The sequence below is a fragment of the Anabrus simplex genome, chromosome 2 (genome assembly GCF_040414725.1).
Source record: "Anabrus simplex isolate iqAnaSimp1 chromosome 2, ASM4041472v1, whole genome shotgun sequence".
NCBI classification, from domain to species: Eukaryota; Metazoa; Arthropoda; class Insecta; order Orthoptera; family Tettigoniidae; genus Anabrus; species Anabrus simplex.
Window position 1 is genome coordinate 177567472 of NC_090266.1, and position 10758 is coordinate 177578229.

General features: G+C 45.0%; 1 non-coding gene across 1 annotated transcript; it reads right to left on the reverse strand.

Moving 5' to 3' along the window:
• Positions 1-717: 717 nt before the first annotated feature.
• TRNAY-AUA (transfer RNA serine (anticodon AGA)) lies at positions 718-799 on the reverse strand. The gene has a single exon. It is a non-coding gene; the product is annotated as a tRNA-Tyr (tRNA).
• Between the last annotated feature and the right edge of the window lie 9959 nt (positions 800-10758).

Genomic DNA, 10758 nt, shown 5'->3' on the forward strand with positions numbered 1-10758 from the left:
GAGTAGAGGGGATTCCATTCTCACCTCAGCTATCCTCCGAGTGGTTCTGCAAGGTTTCCCACTTTTCGTCCAGGCAAATGTCGCGATAGTTCCAAACTTATGGCCATGGCCGCTTCCTTCGCTCTTCTTTGTCTATCGCTTCCAATCTTCCCGTCCCCCAGAAAGCCCCTGTTCAGGATACCAGGTGAGGCCGCCTTGGCGAGATATTGGTCCTCCTCCCCAGTTTTATCCCCGGACCCAGAGTCTGAGGTTCCAGGAAACTGCGCTTGAGGCGGTAGAGGTGGAATCCCTTGCTGAGTCCGAGGAAAAAACCGATCCTGGATGGTAAACACATAAAGAAGAAGAATAAGCTAATCTTCGCACCGACACATATAGGTGTTATGGGGATGACGGCATAGGAAAGGCAGCATTTGCCTGATGTGAAAATCGAAAACCACGGAAAACCATCCTCAAGGCTGCCGACAATGGGATTCGACCCACTATCTGCCGGATGGAAGCTCACACCTGCGCGCTCCGAAACGCACAGCCAACTCGTCCGTTGACACTGTCCTTGAGGCGGTAGAAGTGAGATCCCTTCCTGAGTCCGAGGTAAAAACCAACCCGGGAGGGTAAGTGGATTAAAAAAGAAAGAAAGAAAGAAGGAGAGAAAGAAAAAAGATAATTTCCCCATTGACGAAATTTTCAGTTTTCACATTATGTCCTATTGAATAAAACTCACGCAGCCGGTATGACTCGAACCCACGCTCCCAGAGGGAATATGATTTATAGTCAGACTCCTTAACCACTCGGCCACGACTGCACGAGCTTCGTGTATCCCAAGTAAATTGTGTCGGTCACTTTACGTAATGAAAAATGTCGCGCATTGGATAACGAATACGCCGTGTAATAATTTTGTTACTCTAACTCAGTTGCGAGTGGTACGAGGGCTTGGAAGGGGTCTCACTCAGCCTCGGGAGATCAACTGAGTAGAGGGGTTTTCGATTCCCATCTCACTTGTCCGCCATCCTCGGAGTGGTTTTCTGCGGTTTCCCACTTCTCCTCCAGCCAAATGCGGCCGATTCCTTCCCTCTTCCTTGAGTATCCTTTCCTGTCTTCTCATCCCCCCACAAGGCCACTGTTGTGCATAGGAGATGAGGCCGCCTGGGCGAGGTACCGATCCACATTCCGAGTTGTGTTTTTGCTTGTTTTTATGTTAAGTGTTCCGAGGTATCTGTGGAACAGCAGAGGTGAAAGAAGGTGCTGGGTGGTATAGGTCTCAACTACGAAATTAGAGTTAATTTAAAATTTAACAAAGGTTATATTTTCTTTTCAAGATCAAGAAATAACAAGTACAACAGGCACACAGTAGCATATCAACAAATTAAGAAAGTACAATTACAGTTTGTTACTGGATTTGGGCTTCGAGCCCCAGACTCACAATCCTTCAGCAATGAGCCCAACTTTACCTATGTACAAAGTTCAACAAAGGGGCAGAAAAACCCAATCATGCCAAGGAGCACTTGCTCCCAATTACCCAGTAAAGCCTCCTCGAGGCACACAGAAAATACACTTTTAAGAAAGAGCAAACCCGCTCTCAAAGTTCAAGCCTATTCAAAGCCCACACCAAACTCCACCTTCAATCTGCCCTCCAGGCACACAAGAACATTGGTAATAATACCCAATCTACTGAGGCCTATTCAGTAAGGAAACAGGTCAATTACATGGCCCAAAATTCTGAGTTGAATGGAGGCGTAACTTGCACTCCTAATACATTTATAAAACCTATTTGGCACTAGGCCGCTTATTCAAGGGCTAATCCCATACTACGGAGGTGACACGATAAGAAAACTTATTTACATTACGAACGGAGAAAAAAGTCCGCCTCTGTGGTGTAGTGGTTAGCGTGATTAGCTGCCACCCCCGGAGGTCCGGGTTCGATTCCCGGCTCTGCCACGAAATTTGAAAAGTGGTACGAGGGCTGGAACGGGGTCCACTGAGCCTCGGGAGGTCAACTGAGTAGAGGTGGGTTCGATTCCCTCCTCAGCCATCCTGGAAGTGGTTTTCCGTGGTTTCCCACTTCTCCTCCAGGCAAATGCCGGGATGGTACCTAACTTAAGGCCACGGCCGCTTCCTTCCCTCTTCCTTGCCTACCCGTTCCAATCTTCCCATCCCTCCACAAGGCCCCTGTTCAGCATAGCAGGTGAGGCCGCCTGGGCGAGGTACTGGTCATACTCCCCAGTTGTATCCCCCGACCAAGAGTCTGAAGCTCCAGGACACTGCCCTTGGGGTGGTAGAGGTGGGATCCCTCGCTAAGTCCGAGCGAAAAACCGAACCTGGAGGGTAAACAGATGATGATGATGACGGAGAAAAAATGGAAATGAAAACGTAGTCACCTCAGAACAATATGAGAGGGAGCTCGAGAGGGTTAGGCACTCTCTATCCCTATTTATAGTTAAAAAGCCAAAATTTTACCAAATGTCTATTACATTTTAAGGATAGGTTACATGAGAAAAGTTTCGAACCTGCCCCGAGGGTTAAACTGCTGAGCTAGCAAGAAATAGAGTTATTAAACGGCCATTACCTTGTGGATGAACTGCTGCCCGAAGAAAGAGGCGCTTTCCGCCCTCTGCAACATAATCACATTAGGTGAAATGTTACTGAAGTGGCCCCGAGACCTAAAAATCAGCAGTTTATATACCCTCGTGGAAAATTCGAGACGTTTCATGAATGATTACAACCCGCCCACAAAATTTTATTGGGTAACAGCAAAAACTAATACACCAGACGAAGAAGAAACACCTTATTGATGGAAAATTAATTACAGAAATTCCTCATTGGTAAAATTCAAAACTGGCGGAAAGAGAAGGGTTATACTGCTAAACCAAACAATGACTGAAAGAAATTTAACAAAGAACAAACTTATGAATACCAAATTTCTTCAAAAAAAAGTTCCTTCACTTCGCACTGGGGTGCACAATTGTAGTTCTTAAGTAGTGCCATCTAGAAGAGAATGTTCACACTTCTTACTACAGAGAAAACAAAAAAAATCGAAAGCGACATAGTTCAGAACACTTCAAAATTTACAGTAAAGACATCTTCTGAGAAACGCTAGAAATAATGTGGTTGTTAAAGTTCAGGCTTTCTCCAGTAGAGGAGTTTCAACTGGCGCAATGTTTGAATTAGCGGCGTGGAGGTTTACCGCCCGGTACAGGCCCCCCCCCCCCAAAAGTCCTTTCAAGGGGTGACACAGAAGAACACCAAATTTTGTTTTAAACAGGGTCCAAGTTATGATGTTGATATAGAAATTAATTGCAGAAGGATTCACAAAAATGTACATACATTTTTCCGTATCCGAAGTTTTCTTAAATTGGTTTGATCCAGCTTCAAAATTCTTTGTAGTAATTTTTGACGAAATGTCTTTATGCTTGTAGTAGTTGAATACAGAATGAAAAACTTTTAATTCTTGAAAGGGAAAACATTTTCTAAGTCCACCAGATGTTGCAGTTGAATCCAAAAATGTAGTAATTGTGGATATGGAATGTCCATGTAGCTGGATAAGTACATGAGTTGCCTATTACTTTGGCGACTAGACCAGCCGCAACAGCTTGTGTCCAGAGGAGGCCGCTCGGACCCCTCAAGTACCCTGAGATACCGCTCTCCCGCACTATGAGAGGGGTAGTGGTGGTGAAGCACGCCGCACACGCGACGATTGTTTATAGATCGCGGGCAGTTTGCAGGTGGTGCGCCGCACATCAGCCTTGGCCGGGAGGAGGGCTCCAGCTCGCCGTACACTGGTTGACCTCACTGGAGTAGATCGGGCCCGTGCTAAACTACAGCAGCGGTACGGCGCCGCACGGCTGCGGGGGCACTGAAACATTAAGATCTCGGCGGCAGAATTTTGTTGGACCATAACGATTGTAGGGTACAGTCTTTGTGGTGTGGCTGAGGGGCCGTCGGCGTGGAGGTTTTTATGTCATTTTAATTAGCCACTGGTGTGTTTGAGCAGGAGACGGGAGCATGGTAATGGCCATGGCGGACAGGACAGCAGATTAACTGACGGGATAGGTTGTACAATGAATATTTAAATACAAAGAACATGATTCAAAGGGCAGATGGCCTCAAAATGAAACCAAAAATATAACCTTCAGATTTCTTTCAGTATTATACGGAGCAAGTTAGCACTGAAATTACACAGGTTTCACCTGCGACAGGTGAACCCTAAATATCCTCTCGGTGGATGGATTGCTTAGTAATAAGGTAACGGGTGTAAGGAAATCGAGAATAATACACGGCCCATGAAATCTGGGGGCAAGCTTGCCCGCGGGAACGAAATTCTTGACCATAACGTGGTCGCCTACCTTCAAATGGGTGGGTCTCCGTCCATGATGATATCTTTCCCTAACCTTTTCATGAGACACTTTAAGATTGGCCTTAGCCTTCTTCCAAAGATCTTTAATGTTATCAGGATCTATTGTCTCAGGTAGAATGTCACTCAGAGACCAAAGGTTAGAGAGCGACGTGTGTGGAACAAACTTGAACATCAAAGAAGCTGGAGTAAATTTATGGGATTGATGAACAGCCGAATTCAAAGCGAAAGCTAACCAATGCAGGGATGTGTCCCACCTAGAATGATCTTCATGATTATAGGCAATAAGAGCCGACCTCAGGTTACGTTTGACCCGTTCAGCCAGAGATGGTTGAGGATAGTAAGCAGATGTTGTTACATGAGAAATAGATAGATCAAAACAAAATTTACGGAGAAGATTTGAAGTGAAAGCTTTAGCGTTGTCGGACACGATATATTGACAAGGACCAAAAGAAGCAAAGATCGAATTTAAACAGGAGATGGTGGACTGGGCGGTAGCCAGCTTAGTCGGAAATAACCATGAAAATCGGGTGAAGCCATCTACGCACACAAGGATAAACTTATGGGCATTCCCCTTTGACTGGGGAAAGGGTCCGACGTAGTCGATATAGAGTCGTTCCATGGAGCGCGACGCTTGATGAGAAGACAAAAGCCCTTGCTTAGTGGACATGGTGGGTTTACTAAGCAAACAAGATTTACAAGATTTTATCAATTCACGGATTTCTCCGTCCATACCCTTCCAGATGAACATTTCACGAATCTTTTCTCGAGTTTTGAAGATGCCTAAATGCCCCCCCCCAATGGGGTCTCATGGTAGTACTTGAAGATCATTGGTACAAGAAACGCTGGAACTACCACTTTCATCTTCTGATCATGCCTCGACGGGCAACATAAAACACCATTCCTCAGAACATAAGGGACAACATGTTCCCCAGAAGAAAGGGTTTCCATGATAGGGGCCAGCGTTGGATCTTCACGTTGATATTTTTCAAGATCCCCAAACAACATGGGAGCATAAGTTAAAATGGCATTAACCTCGGTTCGTATGGACTCGGGAGGTGAAGAACTATCGACCAGGTCGTGGGTTTCTACATCATTGGAAAACATACGGCTTAGTCCGTCTGCCACATTTTCAGTACCTCTAATATGCCTAACGTCAAACTGGAAGGCAGAAATTCGGATGGCCCACCGGGCTATACGACCAGTACGACGCGGCCTAGCTAAGACCCAACTTAAAGCTTGGTTATCGGTCTCCAAGTCGAATTTGACATGTTCCAGATAGAGCCGGAACTTTTCTAAAGCAAATAAGACTGCCAAACCTTCGAGCTCATAGATGGAATATTTGGTTCTTGAGCCGATAGAGTCCTAGAGGCATAGGCGATGGGTCGCCTCCCTAGTTCAGTCTCTTGAAGAAGGACTGCAGCTACCGCCGACGACGACGCGTCGGTTTGGACGATGAATTTCTTGGAGAAATCGGGCATAGCGAGGACAGGGGCATTAGAGAGAGCTAATTTGAGGTCTTCGAAAGCGGCTTGTTGGGAAGGTCCCCACTCAAATTTGACGCCTTTCCTACGAAGAAGGTTCAAGGGCGCCGCTCTATTGGCGAAATTTGGAATAAATTTCCTGAAGAAATTCACCATGCCAATGAACCTAGCAATACCTTTGATGTCCTTAGGAGGCTTGAAGTCACGGATGGCCTGTGTTCTAGAGTGATCGACTCTAACACCATCGGGCGACACAATATGCCCTAGGAATGACATAGAAGTCTTAGCGAAGGCGACCTTGGACAACTTCACAGTTAACCTAGCCTTACGAAGGCGATTGAGAACTTCTCTCAGATGATCTAGGTGTTCTTCGAAGGTCTCCGAAAATACGACGACATCATCAAGATAGTGGTACAAGTACTCAAATTTGATGTCGGAGAAGACCCTATCTAGCAGTCTCGTAAGCACAGCTGCTCCCGTGGGGAGCCCAAAAGGCACGCGGTTGTATTCATACAAACTCCAATCCGTGGCAAACGCTGTCAGGTGCTTGGATTCCTCTGCTAACGGTATCTGATTATAAGCCTGGTTAAGATCTAAGATGGTAAAGAACTTAGCCTTACGAAACCATGAAAAACAAGAGTGAAGGTCTGGAAGGGGCACAGATTGTAACACCACCTTCCGATTGAGAGCCCTATAATCAATGACAGGCCTGAAGCCACCTTGGGTTTTCGGGACTAAAAAAATAGGCGAAGAATACGCCGACTTAGAGGGCCGAATTATACCATCCTTAAGCATCTGATCGATGATTTCCTTCAAGGCTTTCATTTTAGGAGGAGACAGCCTATAAGGTAGAAAACGGACCGGAATCGAATCAGTAACCTCAATCTTGTATTCATTAAGGTCAGTAACACCAAGGGTATCAGAGAACACCTCTGGAAACGACTGACACAACTTACGAATACTGTCAGCCTGCTCCTCAGGTAGATGTCTAAGGTCTAACAACATCTCATCCTGGGTCGGCGAAATAGATGAACATGATACAGAACTACATTTAAGTAAAGGGATTTTACAATTAGAAGCAAATTTGAATGTGCACGACTTGCTCTGAAGAGTATGGGACATGAAGTCGGCTCCCAATATAATGGGGCAAGACAAGTGATTAGCCACAAACAATTTTATTTTCCAAGTGAATTTGGAAATACGAATTTTGGCATTTAAGGAACCTAAAGTTTCTAAAGGAGAAGAATTAGCCGAAACATATTGAACAGAAGTCGAACAAACATCAGGAAGTTTGCAAACAGTTTTCAATTTAGAGTACCATTCAGCCGATATAATAGAACAAACACTGCTGAATCTAAAAGAGCAGTTACTGGCTCCTTATTCAATTCAATTTTGAGAAAAGGAACAGGTGCGTGGGTATCCACCGCAATCCTAAGACATTCGTTAGGGCCTTCAAAGGATGAATTCGAAAACTGAGTTTTCCTTGGGAATTCGGCAGTTTTACTTGGGGCTGAGCCTAGGAAGGTCCACCCAGCCGAAGCCACTAGTCACTTGTTATTATTGGCATTGGTGGAAGTTGCACCAGAAGTTGAGCAGGAGGGGGTGCTATTCGAATCTGGGCAATTCTTGGCTATATGGGAAAACGCGCCGCATTTAAAACAACTTGAGATGACCGTGCTACATTCCTTGTCCCACTAGACTTAATCAATGGACATGTATTGCGAAGATGGTCAAGCGACCCGCAAGCGTAACATTTACGGGATGTGACGGGTCGGCGAGGTGGATTCCGAAAACTACTAGAGGATGGAGGGGGTTCTCTCGCGACACGCAACGTATCGGCGTATCTAACTCCTTCGGCTGAGACAGCCATAGCCTCTAACTCGGCAAAAGTTTGCGGTCGCGACGCGAAACACAAGTATGATCGGTATGATGGAGAAATACCTTCCACTATGGTCTGAACAATTTGATCTTGGGGAAAATGAAGGGCAAATACCCTAGTATAAAATTTGATGTCTTGTATGAAGTCTGCCAGGTTTTCATCAAGTCGCTGCACTCTATAATAATACTTCTGAATTAGAGATGACCAAGCTCGAGCGGGAATAAAATTAGCTAACAGATGGGCGTGGAAGTCTTCTATGGATGACTGTTCGGCAATTGCCCTAACTATTTTGTCCGATAGAACACCAATAGAATACGGGTAAATAATCTGAAGGATTTGACACGGAGAAAGAGAAAAAACAAGGGCATGATCTTGGAACTCAACTAAAAACGTTAAGAAGGCAATGACATCGGTTGTGGGGTTAACAGAAAACTTTGAAATCCCTCTGAGTAACATAGCTAATGGATGGGGTAAACTGCTGAAACTAGGTGACATAGTAGAAAGGGGTCTAAGTGGTGGAGAAGCCGATTCCGAAGGTGCCCTATTTAACACAAAGGGTGGAATGGACGTGCGACGATCGGACTCAGTTTCTAATGGGGCAGATGTTCGTTGGGTAGTCGCCTCAGTACAACTTCCTTCCTCTTTAGAGGAATCCTCAACATTTACGATATTTACGACCATAGGCTGGTCGACTTTAGGAATAGCAGATCCAGATAACAAATGGCTAACTTTACTAGACATTTTAGACAAGTTTTCGGCAAGGACGCTAGCTTCTTTACCCTCAACGTCATTTAACTTCAGAGACAATAGATCACAAACCCTATTATAAAAGTGGTACAACCTGGCCTCTACCCTTTTAGTTGATTAGGAGATGGATCACTTACATCACAAATCTAACTACAGATGCTAGCTCAGTAGTATTATCATTGATCGTGGAGAGAGCATCGTCAAACTCTATTTTTCTCCCAAAGTCGGGATGGGAATAGGCAAATCAAGGGAATCTTTTAGCTTATTGGTGTCTATCGCTACCGTGCCTCCAGATTGATTATTTCTAATGGTTAATTCATAGATTAATTCCTCCTTGCGCAAATAGCCGGGGTGGAGGACTTCGCGAGAGCCGGACATGATGACAAAAAATTAACAGTTTTGAAAAATGAGAAAGAAAATCCAGTGACAGAGCAAATTGTTAGAGTTCGAAAGCAAAGCAATGTTTAGCCGTCAAAAGGGGCTAAATTGAGACCCATTCAACCACGCTCTGCTACCACTTGTTCCGAAGTATCTGTGGAACAGCAGAGGTGAAAGAAGGTGCTGGGTGGAATAGGTCTCAACTACGAAATTAAAGTTAATTTAAAATTTAACAAAGGTTATATTTTCTTTTCAAGATCAAGAAATAACAAGTACAACAGGCACACAGTAGCATATCAACAAATTTAGAAAGTACAATTACAGTTTGTTACTGGATTTGGGCTTCGAGCCCCAGACTCACAATCCTTGAGCAATGAGCCCAACTTTACCTATGTACAAAGTTCAACAAAGGGGCAGAAAAACCCAATCATGCCAAGGAGCACTTGCTCCCAATTACCCAGTAAAGCCTCCTCGAGGCACACAGAAAATACACTTTTAAGAAAGAGCAAACCCGCTCTCAAAGTTCAAGCCTATTCAAAGCCCACACCAAACTCCACCTTCAATCTGCCCTCCAGGCACACAAGAACATTGGTAATAATACCCAATCTACTGAGGCCTATTCAGTAAAGAAACAGGTCAATTACATGGCCCAAAATTCTGAGTTGAATGGAGGCGTAACTTGCACTCCTAATACATTTTTAAAACCTATTTGGCACTAGGCCGCTTATTCAAGGGCTAATCCCATACTACGGAGGTGACACGATAAGAAAACTTATTTACATTACGGAGGCAGAAAAAAATGGAAATGAAAACGTAGTCACCTCAGAACAATATGAGAGGGAGCTCGAGAGGGTTAGGCAGTCTCTATCCCAATTTATAATTCATCATCATCATCGTTTTACCCTCCAGGTTCGGCTTTTCCCTCGGACTCAGCGAGGGATCCTACCTCTACCGCCTCAAGGGCAGTGTGCCGGAGCTTCAGACTCTTGGTCGGGGGATACAAATATGGAGAATGACCAGTACCTCGCCCAGGCGGCCTCACCTGCTATGAACAGGGGCCTTGTGGAGGTATGGGAAGATTGGAAGGGATAGGCAAGGAAGAGGGAAGGAAACGGCCGTGGCCTTAAGTTAGGTACCATCCCGGCATTCGCCTGGAGGAGAAGTGGGAAACAACGGAAAACCACTTCCAGGATGGCTGAGGTGGGAATCGGAACCACCTCTACTCAGTTGACCTCCCGAGGCTGAGTGGACCCCTTTTAAGCACTCGGACCACTTTACAAATTTCGTGGCAGAGCCGGGAATGGAACCCGGAACTCAGGGGGTGGCAGCTAATCACGCTAACAACTACACCACAGAGGCGGACCCAATTTATAGTTAAAAAGCCAAACTTTTACCAAATGTCTATTACATTTTAAGGATAGGTTACATGAGAAAAGTTTTGAACCCGCCCCGCGGGCAAAACTGCTGAGCTAGCAAGAAATAGAGTTATTAAACGGCCATTACCTTCTGGATGAACTGCGGCCCGAAGAAAGAGGCGCTTCCCGCCCCCCTGCTACATAATCACACTAGGAGAAATGTTACTGAAGTGGCCCCGAGACCTAAAAATCAGCGATTTATATACCCTCGTGGAAAATTCGAGAAGTGTCATGAATGATTAAAACCCGCCCACAAACTTTTATTGCGTAACAGCAAAAACTAACACACCAGACGAAGAAGAAACACCTTATTGTTGGAAAATTAAATACAGAAATTCCTCATTGGTCTGGTGACACGGCCCTTTAGGCGGTAGAAGTGGGATCCCTTCCTGAGTCCGAGGTAAAAACCAACCCTGGAGTGTAAGTGGATTAAAAAAGGAAGAGGGAAGGAAAAATTCCTACTTGACCAAATTTTCAGTTTTCGGATTATGTCCAATTGAATAAAACTCA